At 38.7% G+C, this 15,519-nt stretch overlaps 1 protein-coding gene across 30 annotated transcripts in view; it reads right to left on the bottom strand.

The window, feature by feature from the left end:
• The window catches only part of GPHN (gephyrin), a 591,738-nt gene that overhangs the window by 125,915 nt on the left and 450,304 nt on the right, over positions 1-15,519 (bottom strand). The window lies entirely within an intron of this gene.

Below are 15,519 nucleotides of genomic sequence, written 5' to 3'. Positions count from 1 at the left end.
GCTAAGGAAGCGTAGACGTAAATTAATTTGAAAATCTAGCACATGCGAAACTAGTTAAACAAAAGTCAAAATCATAATGTCTGGTCAATTAGTGAAATCACTGAGGAATCAGAGTTACTGTACATATTGGTTTCTGGTAAAATAATTGTAACCTTTGCTATCAGTAACTGGTGTGCTCTCCCTTGGGCAGCAATAACTGTAACTAAATGCTTCTGGTAATTGTTGTTTAGTGCTGAACATCAGTTTAGAGGAATTGTAACCTATTACTTTTTACAGAAGAGCTTCTACTCAAATGTTGGCAGGCTTCTTTTCAGAAACTGCCTGCTTTAGGTCCTTCTACAACATTTCTATGGAATTAAAGCATATACAGTCAGGTCCATAAATATTGGGACATCAACACAATTCTAACATTTTTGGCTCTATACACCACCACAATGGATTTGAAATGAAACAAACAAGATGTGCTTTAACTGCAGACTGTCAGCTTTAATTTCAGGGTATTTACATCCAAATCAGGTGAATGGTGTAGTAGTTACAACAGTTTGCATACGTGCCTCCCACTTGTTAAGGGACCAAAAGTAATGGGACAGTTGGCTTCTCAGCTGTTCCATGGCCAGATGCGTGTTATTCCCTCATTATCCCAATTACAATGCGCAGATATAAGGTCCAGAGTTCATTTCAAGTGTGCTATTTGCATTTGGAATCTGTTGCAGTCAACTCTCAAGATGAGATCCAAAGAGCTGTCACTATCAGTGGAGCAAGCCCTCATTAGGCTGAAAAAACAAAACAAACCCATCAGAGAGATAGCAAAAACATTAGGCGTGGCCAAAACAACTGTTTGGAGCATTCTTAAAAAGAAGGAACGCACCAGTGAGCTCACCAACCCCAAAAGACCCGGAAGAACACGGAAAACAACTCTGGTGGATGACCGAAGAATTCTTTCCCTGGTGAAGAAAACACCCTTCACAACAATTGGCCAGATCAAGAACACTCTCCAGGAGCTAGGTGTATGTGTGTCAAAGTCAACAATCAAGAGAAGACTTCACCAGAGTGAATACAGAGGGTTCACCACAAGATGTAAACCATTGGTGAGCCTCAAAAACAGGAAGGCCAGATTAGAGTTTTCCAAACGACATCTAAAAAAGCCTTCACAGTTCTGGAACAACATCCTATGGACAGATGAGACCAAGATCAACTTGTACCAGAGTGATGGGAAGAGAAGAGTATGGAGAAGGAAAGGAACTGCTCATGTTCCTAAGCATACCACCTCATCAGTGAAGCATGGTGGTGGTAGTGTCATGGCGTGGGCATGTATGGCTGCCAATGGAACTGGTTCTCTTGTATTTATTGATGATGTGACTGCTGACAAAAGCAGCAGGATGAATTCTGACGTGTTTCGGTCAATATTATCTGCTCATATTCAGGCAAATGCTTCAGAACTCATTGGACGCCGCTTCACAGTGCAGATGGACAATGACCCAAAGCATACTGCAAAAGCAACCAAAGAGTTTTTTAAGGGAAAGAAGTGGAATGTTATGCAATGGCCAAGTCAATCACCTGACCTGAATCCGATTGAGCATGCATTTCACTTGCTGAAGACAAAACTGAAGGGAAAATGCCCCAAGAACAAGCAGGAGCTGAAGACAGTTGCAGTAGAGGCCTGGCAGAGCATCACCAGGGATGAAACCCAGCGTCTGGTGATGTCTATGCGTTCCAGACTTCAGGCTGTAATTGACTGCAAAGGATTTGCAACCAAGTATTAAAAAGTGAAAGTTTGATTTATGATTATTATTCTGTCCCATTACTTTTGGTCCCTTAACAAGTGTGAGGCACATATGCAAACTGTTGTAATTCCTACACCGTTCACCTGATTTGTATGTAAATGCCCTCAAATTAAAGCTGACAGTCTGCAGTTAATGCACATCTTGTTCGTTTCATTTCAAATCCATTGTGGTGGTGTATAGAGCCAAAATTGTTAGAATTGTGTCGATGTCCCAATATTTATGGACCTGACTGTATATTTTTTGTTGAGGGACTCTTTCATTCACTTCTTAACCCATAAACATAACAGGAACTGAAATAAAATTTTGTAAGGGTGAGTGAAGGAAACCACCACAAGTGCTCCCACAGAAACATTTTGCCGCTATTTCTGTTCTGGCAAAATTAAATGCTTTGGTTTTCCCTCACTTTTAGACAATGGTTACCAGGACAAATAGAGAGGATGAATCTCCCCAATGGGTACACAGAAAGCAAAAAAACATGACAGGGGTTCTAACCAAACATTAAAATAGTTTGGACTTCAGATACACTTTAAATTCAGGTCTTTCTGACATTCCAAAACATTAAAAATTAACTGCACCAAAGGAAGCACATAGGAATGAATGGGATTTCTGAGCACCTGCAAAAGCCCTGGCCGGGAAAAGTTTTAAAAAGTGGATGGACAATTCAACTCTCGCTGAATCAGAGATAGGTGAATATGAGGCTGGAAGGAAGAGCTTGGGGTGATAGGAGCTTCGGTAAAGTATAAGTGTAACTGAACCTTTGTTGCAATAATACTTAACGTTCTTTTACCATGCTTTGGTAGATCAAATTTTCTAGTACAGTTGTGAATTCATAGTTCCATCAACGATAGCAAGCTACCCTTGTCCAAAAGAAAAGCCAGTTCAGACTGTGATAAGTCAGAAGACTATTGGAAGAATGTTGTGTGAACATATGAAACCAAATAAAACATTTTGGCTTGAATAAAAAAGTGTTGTGTTTGGCAAAAGGCACACAGCAAGCCAGCATAAGAACCTTATCCTAGCTGCAAAACACAAGTGGTAGCATTAACTGTAGATGAGCAACAATGTTGTTTTTGGATAATAGTGGCTTTCCCCTTGTACCCCAGCCATGCACGTCATTGTTTAGTGTTTTGTTGATGGTGGACGTAAGAACACTGACATTATAACTAAAGCAAGAAAGGCCTTTAGTTTGCTAGCCTGGGGTTCTTAAGGACCTCTTGAAGTATTACATGCTGGACTCTAGGTGTGGTCTATGTTGGTTGGTCACTCCTGGGGAGAGCAATAGGTGCTGAATTGTTCCATTTGTATGTGATCTTCCTGACAGTGGACTGGTTGAATACAAAACTCTTAAGAAATACACCTTAAGTCGTATTTCTGCTACTGGGCCTGTTTCGGCCTGCTCAGTCTTCAGCCTACTGAGTAACAGTAGAAACTTTTTTGAAAACAGCGGCACAACTGTCGTTAGCTAGCTACTACCACAAGCTTAGTTACCTAGCTTTTAAGTATTTAATTCACCTTCATTTATAATGGATATGGAGAACAATGGTTTATTGTACTGTTTCTTTGCCACTCAAAGGATTTGTACTGTTGGTATTGACCATATGGGCAGAAAGAAGGTGTGATTGCCTAATGCTTTACGTATTATTGTTTATGTTTACCAACAGACTCTGTAGGACTGATGCAAACCTTTAAATAAAGAATTTTAAAGAATAAATCGCATTTTCACTTTTTACAGCCTAATAACCATTGCTAAATGTTTCTTAGAAATGTCCTTTGTTCACACCATGACACTTCTAAAAACCTTGTTGTTAAGTTCAGACTTAGTGAAGTCCCAGATTTCTGACCTTAAATAAGGCAGGATCTGCCAAACACATACTCCATTATTAACCCATTGTTTGAAATACCTGATGCTAATTTCCTCTTTAAATTGACTCTCAGGAGCTCAGTGAATTCAAGCGTGGTATCCCGATAGGTTGCCACCTGTGCAATAAGTCCATCCGTGACATATCCTTGCTACCAAATATGCCACAGTCAACTGTTAGTGGTATTATAACGAATGGAAGCACCTGGGAACAAAAGCAACTCAGCCACGAAGTGGTAGGCCACGCAAAATGACAGAGTGGGGTCAGCGCATAGTGTGCAGAAGTCCCCGTCTGCATAGTCAATAGCTAAAGACGTCCAAACTTGGTGTGGCCTTCAGATTAGCACAACAGTGCATAGAGAGCTTAATGGAATGAGTTTCCATGGCCAAGCAGCTGCATCCAAGTGCAACGGAAAGCGTCAGATGCAGTGGTGTAAAGCATGCCGCAACTGGACTCTACAGCAGTGGAGATGTGTTCTCTAGAGTGACGAATCATGCTTCTCTGTCTGTCAATGCGATGCACACGTCTGGGTTTGGTGGTTGCCAGTAGAAATGTACTTGCCTGACTGCAATGTGCCAAATGTAAAGCTTGATGGAGGGGAGATTATGGTGTGGGATTGTTTTCAAGGGTTGGACTTGGCCCCTTAGTTCCAATGAAGGGAACTCCTAAGACATCAGCATACCAAGACATTTTGGACAATTTCATGCTCACAACTTCGTGGGAACAGTTTGGGGGTGGCCCCTTCCTGTTCCAACATGACTCCACACCAGTGAACAAAGTAAGGTCTATAAAGACATGGATGAGCAAATTTGGGGTGGAGGAACTCAACTTGCCTGCACAGAGTCCTGACCTCAACAGAACAACTTTGGGAAGAAGCAGAGCAAAGACTGCAAGCCAGGCCTTCTCGTCCAACATCGGTGCCTGACCTCACAAATGCGCTTCTGGAAGAATGGTCAAACATTCTTATAGACACACTCTTAAACCTTGTGGACAGCCTTCCCAGAAGAGTTGGAACTGTTATAGCTGCAAAGGGTGGGCCAACTCAATATTGAACCCTATAGACTAAGACTGGGATGTCATTAAATTTCATGTGCATGTAATGGCAGGCATCCCAATACTTTTGGCAATATAGCATATATGTAATATAGTATACTTTCCCTTAAAACACAAAGTATCATTTTTGTATCTGATGTTTAATAGGGTTCTCGCATTTTAGTTTTAAGACTTGGATTAAAAACAGATCACCTTTTGGGTGATGCAGAATTGGCAACAATTAAAAAGGGTTCACAAACTTTAAAGCACCTCTGTTATTGTTCAATGAAACAAAGTTAAAAGAAAAAAAAAATTGCATTAAAATCATAATGAACCAGACCATAAAGTAGAAATCCAGACAATGTTCTTTCTTTTGTTTTGAAAGGAACAGTCAATTTTTTTATTGCTCGTTAAATCCTTTTAGAGGGAAAGCCCATCTTTTTTTAATAAACAATATTCCCACAAATGGCTACATACGTATTCAGACTACTACACTATTTATGTTAGGGCCCGTTTACATCAAAACACAATTCACTGCATTGCAAGCATTTTCGTATGTTGAGGCACACTGCATTAGGCAGAGCTTTCAAAATAATTAGTTGTCAAGGCAACTCAACCTGAGTAAAAATAGGTCTTGCACAATTGTTTTCAGCCCAGAGCAATGCAACGTGCACAGAGCATATGCATCTGTGCGTTGCAGAGCACTGTAGATGTGCATTGGGGGTGCCATTAACTTTGTACTGCAATGCACCACAGCACAAATTTACAGTGCATTATGGTGTGGATGAGCCCTTAGATTCTATAATGTACAAAAGTGCAAAGTCTTTACAACCTGTGGGAGAAAACGTGGATAAGTACAAAGAGGAACGCATGGCACCAGAAGGCCATAGAGGGAATTTATGTGTATAAAGCAACAGCTGTTTTTTCCAAGTCATATGTTAGTTCAGTCACAAACTCAATAGACTCAATTCACCAAGCTTTCACAATTATAATGATCTTTATTCTAAGCTATGTGACTCATTTTCAGATGTCACTGGACTCCGCTGAATTAACAGTGTCTTTTCTTTAAATCAAGGATCCGTGTCCTGGACCTTTAAATTTAATCATAAGTCATATGAAATTATACAGTATAAGATTTTTATGCAAAATTTCCATTGATATTGAGTTTCAAATATAAAAAAATTAAATTGTTCACCAATTTATTCTTTTATTTGTATTTTTTAATTTTTAAAAATATATTTTTATATTACATTACAACCCTGAAGGAGGCAAAATGTCGCCCCTGAAATATGTTGGCTATTAAGTTATTGCATGTTTGGAATAAAACCTCTTATGTGAATTTCAGCATTCCAGTGTGGCACTCCAATCTTCTCGTCCAACTATTATAAAATAAATATATGTGCTGCCATCGTTGATATCTGCTAAAATGCCAATAGACCCTCTGGTGTCAATGCTTCATAAGTTCTGGCTTTTCTTTGACTTCACTTGCTGTGTACATGTTCTGGTTCAAGTCTGAAAGTACAGAACCTCTAGACAGCCATAGAGCTTTCATTTTTAAGAGGTCAGATTTGGTAGCCTATGCCTCATCTTATGGCAAGTATACGTTTAACCATAAACAGTGTATTTTTATATATACTGTATTTTTTTTTATATATTTGGCATCATGTTCCACTGTATACAGTTATCTTAACCATGTCATTTTGTGAATCTTCTCCATAGTTTCTTACCTAGAGATCCTGCCAGCAACAGCTCCTTGTGTTGCAGGCTGACAACACCAAGCTACTGCCCCATATTATGCGCTCCTTCAGCTGACTGTTGGGCTACCTATCAGGTTTAATCAGATAGGCCGCCCAATGGCCAACTGAGCAATCTCACACAGCATAATGAAAGCTCCTGCTGCTACTTACAAAGTGGTTTAATGTTGATCTCAAGGGAAGAAACAGATTGGAACAGATTTACAAAAGTGTTTGCTTTTCAAACCTTGAAACAATGGGGAAAAATACCACATAAATTGAAAGATATTGGGTTTCGGGTGTACATGCACTTTAATGATACAATCTCTAATAGTCTACCCAACAGGAACAAGAGCAGCAGTGAAAGAGAACTCGAGAGAAATCCGTACTGAGAAAAATATGTAGGCTCCTGTTTATGTCCTCCTCCTAGGGATGTCCTCCTGCAAGGGATGCAGGTATTGCCCTTGATCAACTATTTGCTGACTGCAGAGATCATCCAACATTGCCATAGTTGCAATAATCCTGCTTCCATGAAACTAGCATCCAAAAAAAAAAATTAAAACAATAGCTACGCAGCAATTTGCTCCTCTTGCTTACTGTTAGTATTGGAAAATTTGGTAAATGGAACTTTGTAACCCACACTACTGAAAGTTCACCAATGAATCCGGACTGTGGATAGTTAAATATTTACAAAAAGAGTAAATGAGCTTTAAAAGAAAAAAAACTCTTTCTGGCCTATCTAGCTAGATGTATGTTGGAGTCATTCATTTTCAAACATCACAGCAGAGACTCTAAAGTTAGGTATTTAACAGCTTACAAGCACCTGCAGTTTCTTTACATTGGAAGATTTGCAAGCATCTGAGTAGTGTGTGTTTTACTAAAGTTACACTGAACTCTGGTTTAAAAAATATTCTATTCATGAATGTATTCCTAAAGTGGAACTGCACTGCATATGAGCACCACAAACCAATGCTATTTAATTTATTTTTAATATTCAAAGCAAACTCATCTATCCATCCATGTATCCATGCTTTATTTTGCGGAGTAATCACTTTGAAAAACATCCCCTAGCATTTATGGCAGTGGTCATCTTGAGTAAGGGCAAATGATTCATGTATCATTTACTTCCTGCAATCAATCTGCCCTTAGCTCAGGCATAGGCTGAGCTGAGAACCCTCCCCTCCTAAAGACTGCTGGGATGTATGACATAATTTGCCTAGGCATGGGAACCAGGAAGTAACTGAAGAAATATATAAAAAAAAATTTAAAACAAGGAAATATGCTAAACTTTCCTTTCTATTTACCAATGCTAGCAGCATAGAGATTACAAATAGTCAATATTGACTGAGAGAGTGAAGTTCCACTTTAGGTAAAAAAAAGTAACTTTTATTGCTCTCAGCCTCCTCCAAATACCTTTCTGCTATAATCTGACCTCCTGTTAGAGAGTGGCTATGCTCATTCCCTATGGTCCCACTGTATGCAAGAATGTAGTCACTCTCTCTTGCTCACTCACGAGATGGACTAGGGACTATTGACTATGGGATTTGTAGTGTGCATAGAGCAGTTCACATGACTGCAACTAACATGCACTGCTCATTCCAAAAGGAAATGAGGGGGAAAGAAAAGAAATTGGTGAGCTTACAGAGGATGTTACAAAGAGGCAGAAAAACAAGGTAGGAAACAATTTTATGGAAAATAGACTACAGGGTCATTAAGTAGTGTGTATATATATATATATATGGATTAATTTTGGGGAAAAAGGGTATTGTTTAGCGCCTTTTTAAAGATATGTTCATCTCTTATTCCTTCTTCCCCTACTTCCGTTATTGTTCTGTTTCCTTTTGTTGCAGGACCTGAGATGAGCACCATGTATAAACTGTGTTGTGCGGTGTTGCACACAATTTGTGTCCTGAAAATTACATTTTATGTCCTTGATGTTATTTTAATGCCCTTGTTAACTGTAATTGAAACTATAATGAAAATAAAAGTGGAATACTACCAAGTCTCTGATGCCATAGACAATAAGATTTTAGTGCTTTTGTTGAGATCTTTGAAGATGAATTTCTCCACAGTGCCTACAGCTTCAGTGGACAGATATGGCATGTTTTAAGGTACAAGTTAAAAAATGATTAAAAATCACCCCAGCCTCCTTCACAACAGCCAATCTTGCTTACTAGCAACCAATGGACTTGAATGGGAGATATACCTGCATTGCAGGAGCAATTCCCCCTTAAGTCTACGGGATGTTGGTGCTTAGGTGGGCTAGCAATAGATTAACTAGTCCAGCTGCAGACAGGATGTAAAGCCACAGCCACTGAAGGACTTAAGAAAGCACAATTTATTTTGTTAAGGAGGCTTGGAAGGATATTAAATATTGTGAGCTTGTACTTTAAAATGCTGTTATTCCCTGTTCAGAATAGTAAATACTTTAATGGTCAGAGTATGATTACAGGTCCACTATAAATAAAAAGGATTCTAAAGCTGTAAAGTAACTTACATCTTTGTCTCGTTCTGTGTTTTATATAGTGAAGAAAAGTGATTTCATGATGATATTACTAACCCTCCTAAGGCTACATTGTTGAGGTGAATTTATGTGAGTTACCAATGCCTAATGCATTCAAAAGCACCAAAAAGGGTGCCTGGACTTTTTTTTTGAAAAGCAGTAGTGAATTGCTGTGCACTGTTGTGCACTGCAATAGAAGTGTGTTAATAACGTGTGGTAAGGTGCCATTAGGCATGAATGGCAATGCAGCACACTGATACACACAACACTTGTTTTCATGCATTACTGCAGCCCAATAGTATACACCCAGCCTTAACCACAGACTAACATATATAGCTGATGGAATACTACTCGGTAGAGACAGTACACAATTTTACATTACTGATTGCCAACCATGCCTCTGTATAATTGTTATACATGAACATAACATAGGCCGATTTGTCAGCAACCCTTAGTTTATACTTAGCAGTCATTAGTTTTCTAAATCATTGAACAGAAAGAAACTTAAAGTAAAATTAGTCAACAAACCACACACCTTATCTGCATATTTGTTTTGGGTGAGTAACTAAAAGTACTAAATTTGGAAAACAGCATGACAGCCAGAAAGCTAGTTTTTTCAGAATGAGAAGTCAGCAAGGGCAACTCAAAGTCTTTTCCTAAAATATAGTTCCCCAGTTTTGAAGGAAAGAATACATTGCATGTACAGTACAAATGCAATTTGTGAACTGTACAAGCAGCAAGTATTCACAAAAATGAGCTATTTATAAAAAATTTGCTAAGAGAAAATTAGCTAAAAGTTTTACACAGATCAGTTATTTAGAAGTTGATCTTCTAGATTCCCTTCTATGGAGAGTTTTGTCATTCTATGACTGTTGCTTTACAACATGAATCCAAAGGTGCTTAACATTCCAAGTTGCTCATTGAAGGGGAAGACCCATAGGCATCCCTCTGTTGGAAGAACTTGAGTTGAGTAATAAAGTAAACAGCCCAATAAGTGACATAAGAAGACAATGTTAAAAGGAAATTTAGAAACAATCCTAAGAAGCCTAGTGTGAAAGACATATTGGTTGGTCGGTTTTGTTTCCTGTTGTAATAGCATTGTTCGTTTGCAAGCTTCTAATCAGCCCTGATGAAGGAGGTGCATCATCTCTTGAGAAGAGGAGATTAAGGGGGATATGATCAACATGGATTGACTTTTGTCAGCCAGACTAACTATGTAACATGTATAAATACATCAGTGGTTCATATAGTGAACTCGGTGCAGAGCTATTCGCCCTGAGGTCATCACAGAGGACAAGTTGGCACTCTTTAGGTCTGGAGGAAAAGCAATGTAATCTCCAAACATGGAAAGGTTTCTTCACAGTGAGAGCTGTGAAAATGTGGAATAGACTCCCTCAAGAGTTGGTTTTGGCCAGGTCAGTGGATTGCTTTAAAAAAGGCCTGGATTCTTTCTTAGATACACAGAATATAACTAGTTACTATGTAATCTCTGAAACAAGTTTTCATGTTTAAGAATAAAGTTCTCAGGTGTACCTCCTTCATTTGCCTTTGCTTATTCTAAATTGGAATTTATTCAAATTCATAAAATGACTCTTGCACTCACCAGTGCAGTAAGTGAGGGAAAAATCTCCCTAAAAGGAACACAAACAGCAATAACAACTTGACAGGGGATCTAACCTTTCCCCAATATATAGAAAACTAAAGGAGAAAAATAATCATCTGGAGTTCAACTTTGAAGTTAAATATTACAAAATATTATATATATATATAATATATATATATATATATATATATATATATATATATATATATATATATATATTTTTAGCTGGGCTCTGGGATGATGGAAAAGTAAATCGCAGTTGGGCCCTCTCCACACTGCAAAGGTTAAATAATAATTTTTTCTAGAGGGATAGGAATATAGTTAAATACTTACCTTATTCCTTGCTCCTGTAGGCAATTTCCTTTGTAAGACTGCTGCCCTCTACAGCTCCTCTTTGCTGCCCTTCTGGTTGTAGCTCTCCAATGATCAGAAGCCCTGAATTGTATGTGAGAACACCCTCCCACTTCCCAGGAGCTTACAAACTGCTGGCGGAGCAAGGGATAAGGTAAGTAAATCCCCTTAATCATCATCCTCTAGACATAATTAGTAAATGAGTAGAGAGGGCCCTACTGCAAGTGTAACTATCTCTAGCTTGAAGTTCAGCTTGTGATAGAGCATAGGTTGTGAAAGTGCACTGCCTAGGTCTTTAGAATGGTGATTCTTCAGAAACATAGGCATCCACATGAGTTTTGGCATTTGCAGTTCCACAGAGAATGAGGTTCCCTTATGTGCAGTTTAGATGCTCTCTCCACTTTAACACCTGTGTGTTACAGAACCATATTACAGGTAGCCAAAAAAATTATTCAGGGAATGCACAGCATCAAAACAACTGGTCCATCTTGACAGACAGATTGTGTATATTGGGCCCACCCCTGGATTTTGATTGCTTGTTGTTGGATGTCATCCAAAAGTTGGGGACAAGCCTAATATACATGATTGACTTGTGTAGTGCGAGAGCACCCATGATGTGATAAAGGGGATCTAGGCTATGAAAATATGAACAGCAGGGGTTAAAGGGAAGAACCTGAAACTCTAGCTAAGCCCAAGCTCATCGTCACTGGAACATTTTCTGAAGACACAGCAAAGGTAGGTGGAATAATGTCCTTTAGCAGGGAACACACATTCCACATTAAATTATTTATGTTACCAAAATTAGTGTGTGCTGTAAATAGCCTTTAGCATTGCTCCTGTTTCTTCTTGATGGAGGCTGCCATTTTACTGAAGCCCAGAGCCCATGAAAAGCAGTAAATCATAAAGTGGGACTAAACCCATCAATTTAACAGTTTGAAAAAACACTTGCATTCCTGGAATGCTGGGATTGCTGTCACATTTGCTTGTGTCCTCAACCAAACTGTCAAACCATCAGATGGCTGGGGTCATTACTGATCACACGTGCAGCACCATGGCAGTTGCAATCAAAAAGAAGCAGCTTCCTTGGCTGTAAAGAATTGGAGGGTTTATTTCCGCTTTAAGGCTGTCAGAAGATTGGCCTCTACAAATTCGGCAGTGCCTAAAAATAGAGAACATCTGAACATGTGCAGAGAAGGGTGAGACAGTGTATTACTGGATTTTAAACAGTATAGGCACTTATTTCCAATGGTTTACATAGCTACACCTGCAAATGGGGCCAGCTTCAAATGATCTACCAGGATTTCATTTTCTGTCTAGAGTTCCACTTTAAGGAAGATATGGTATGTACTTTAGAGTTCATAAAGGTATTAAATAATTGACTGGTTTAAAAAATTCAAGTTCTAATCTGAACAAGAGAAGGCCTAATTATTTTATATTTACATCTTGGAAAACAAAAAGTTAGATGTAGTATCTATTGGTTTAAAATGTGCATAATGATTTATCTACATATCACTAAAAGTACGTAAATACAGCCATGCACTATTATTACTGAAAGCATGCAGTTCAACAGAAGCTTTTATACAAGAGTTGGGTTTTTAATTAGCTTTTTACGGCCCATAGTGAGAGTTTTAATGCCATACCACATCACCTGCTTCCACGGATTGTGTAAATCAAGATTTAGCAGCAGCACTGTTATGTATCACCAGGTTACTAATTATTTCACTTACATTAATGAATGTGATATAAACATTTTATTAATGGTCAGGGGACATCTTTAACAAAAAAATGTACAATGCTAAGGTAAATAACCTATTGTCTACATATAAGTGCATGGAGGCATCATAAGAAGATATCAAGACATGCTTACTGCTAAATGTAACACCAAATGCACAGAAAATACCATTTCTTTCTCTAGAGGCAATCTTACTGAAATAGAACTAATCCCTGCCTGACAAGGCTGATAAAATTATGTAGTAAGGCAGTGGGAGCTCCAACACTAAAGCATGGTATTATATATATATAAATATAGAAATAACAAATTGATCCACTGACAAAATGGGCTTAAAGGATAAGTTCACCTTTAAAAAAAATAAATGCATTTATTTGCTGGTATTTATTATTTTCTTTCTTGGGAGCCTGAAAAGTATTGCACCCATGATCAGCAGATTGCGGGTGCGATGTCAGGCTCTTGCAGACTGTCAGTATGCTGTTTGCCCGTACCTCTGATACAGGCAAGCAGTTACTTAACCTCCCTGGCGGTATTCCCGAGTGTAGCTCGGGGTAAAGTTTCAGTACCACAAGCGGTAACCCCGAGCTACACTCGGGCTTACCATGCGGCGTTGCTCCGCGATCCCTCAATCACTTACCTTGTCCTGCACTCCCGCGATGTCCCTCCTGCAGTGTCCCCGGTAATGTAATCCGACGGATGACGGCATCTGTCATCTGGGTTCCGTCCCCTGCGAGCAGCGGGACGTACAGGGGACGGAACGGCGGGAAATTTGCAAATGACAAAAAGCGACATTCACTAAATACACTAAAATCACATAGTAAAACATTACTGTATCAAGCCATTTCACATACATTTTGTCCCTAATGCTTTGTCCTGTGCCCTGCCTGCATTTTTACTGTTCTCTCTGCCTGGAAACTGAGAAATGTCCATGGCGTCCAAAAAGCGTCCCTTTAGGTCAAAAGTGGTTTTAGACCGGCTAGAGAACAGCAATAGTAAATCAGAACCACTTGCACAATTGAGTGATGATTCGTGGGGGAAATTCGTCATCAGACACTGAAAATGATTTTGCAACTTTGCTCAGTGATGTGCGAACTTGGCGCTATATTTCAAATTTCAGTGTTTTTTGCTTGATTATATTATTGAATTAAATTTATTATTATATTATTATTTTTTATGATTATTTATTAAAATATAATTTATGATTTCATGTTTCAAGTTTTATCCTACCCGCGATGTTTACTAGACTCTTGTTCGGACAGATTTCAGTGAGTTATTCCTAAAATTACAGGCTTACAATATAAAACGCCAAATGTCCATGCAAAATAATGGTACCGCTTTCAGCAGCAAAAATCTGAAATAATCATACCGCCAGGGAGGTTAAATCCAGGAAGGTCAATATACTACGGGAGCGCTCACCAGCATCCTCACAGTTCACTAAGAACTACAAGCCATCAGCCACAATGGCTGGAGGTACTTGTAGGCATTCATTCACAAAATTCTGTGTATGAATGATGCGACCATGTGGGTGGAGCACAGAATGGCCATGCTGTTTTCAAACTAACAGTGGGTGTGGGAAGAAGGTCCCCCACCTGCTGTCACAAGGAAGAGGCTGATTGGGGGTATAGTGGTGGATGCTCAACATGTCACACCCTAAATATGAGTGAAACATGTAACGTGGAGAAAGGTAAACTTCAATTAAGGTGCTCACAGATAACAGACATAAATTAAGTGTCATATGCTGTAATAAAATTCATCCCTCTTAAAAAAAACTAATTTGCGACACCCCTTGACTACATATATCATGTTACACGGTTTCCATTTTGTATCATAATATCAGTGTATGTGGGGTCCAAAACAGCCTCAATGCGTTTTGTGGGACAAGCCCACTTCTTCAGGGTGAACAATCTAGTAATCACAAAAGAGAGAATAAATACATTTCCAATATGTAAAATATAAACATTTATAAATAATATCTGAACAAATAGTAATATAAATTATGCAATTCATTTATTTATTACAGGTGCTTATATAGCACCATCAATTTACACAGCGCTTTACATATATATTGTACATTCACATCAGTCCCTAACCCTCAAGGGGCATACAATCTAACTTACACTTTAACTTACTTTCATACATACACATACTAGGGCCAATCTAGGCAGGATCCAATTAACCTACCAGCATGTTTTTGGAGTGTGGGAGGAAACTGGACTACATGGAGGAAACCCACGCAGGCACAGTGAGAGCATGTAAACTTCAGGCAGTAATCGATTGGAGATTGATGGGACCTGGAGAGATACTAGGTCTCGCCTGTCCTTGTGTGAAGGTTTTATAGGTACCACACCCCTATTGGAACAGTGAAGAAAATAAACCCTAGTAGGAGAAAACAATGGGGCTTTTAATGTACCATAACATTATGGGTATAAAGATGCATAATCATAAACAATATTGGATAAAATAGAGCATATTTTATAATGACATTATAAAAAAAAAAACACACAGAGTGGTAACCAAGACAAACGCCAACGTAGGCACATACATAATGAGTCAACAAAAATATAAAGAGACAATAGTGGGCAAAGACTCATCATCAAACTGGTAAAACAATTACAGATATGAAAGGTATGAAAAATATTGGTAATTAGTGGAAATATCAACATTGATATCAACTACGCTAATGATGGACCATTGGGTGTAGTTTGAGGAGGGTGGCAATTCAACTAGAAACCATAATTGCTTTTCCATAAAATTGAATCCAAAACTGGATAATCAATCAAACCGTTTCATGGGATGTGACCGACTTCTTCAGGGAAAGTGGAAAAACTGAGCAACAATGTCAGTCAATGATAGCACTCTGTCCAATAGCAGCACCTGATGTACATGAAGATCACTAGTGATTGGATACACAAAGGGAGATTTTCT

Source organism: Staurois parvus, unplaced genomic scaffold, assembly GCF_062004578.1.
Source record: "Staurois parvus isolate SC_StPar_1 unplaced genomic scaffold, SC_StPar_1.0 ptg000267l, whole genome shotgun sequence".
Lineage (NCBI taxonomy): Eukaryota > Metazoa > Chordata > Amphibia > Anura > Ranidae > Staurois > Staurois parvus.
The sequence above is the reverse complement of the archived record's forward strand: the minus strand, read 5'-3'. Positions and strand labels throughout refer to the sequence as shown.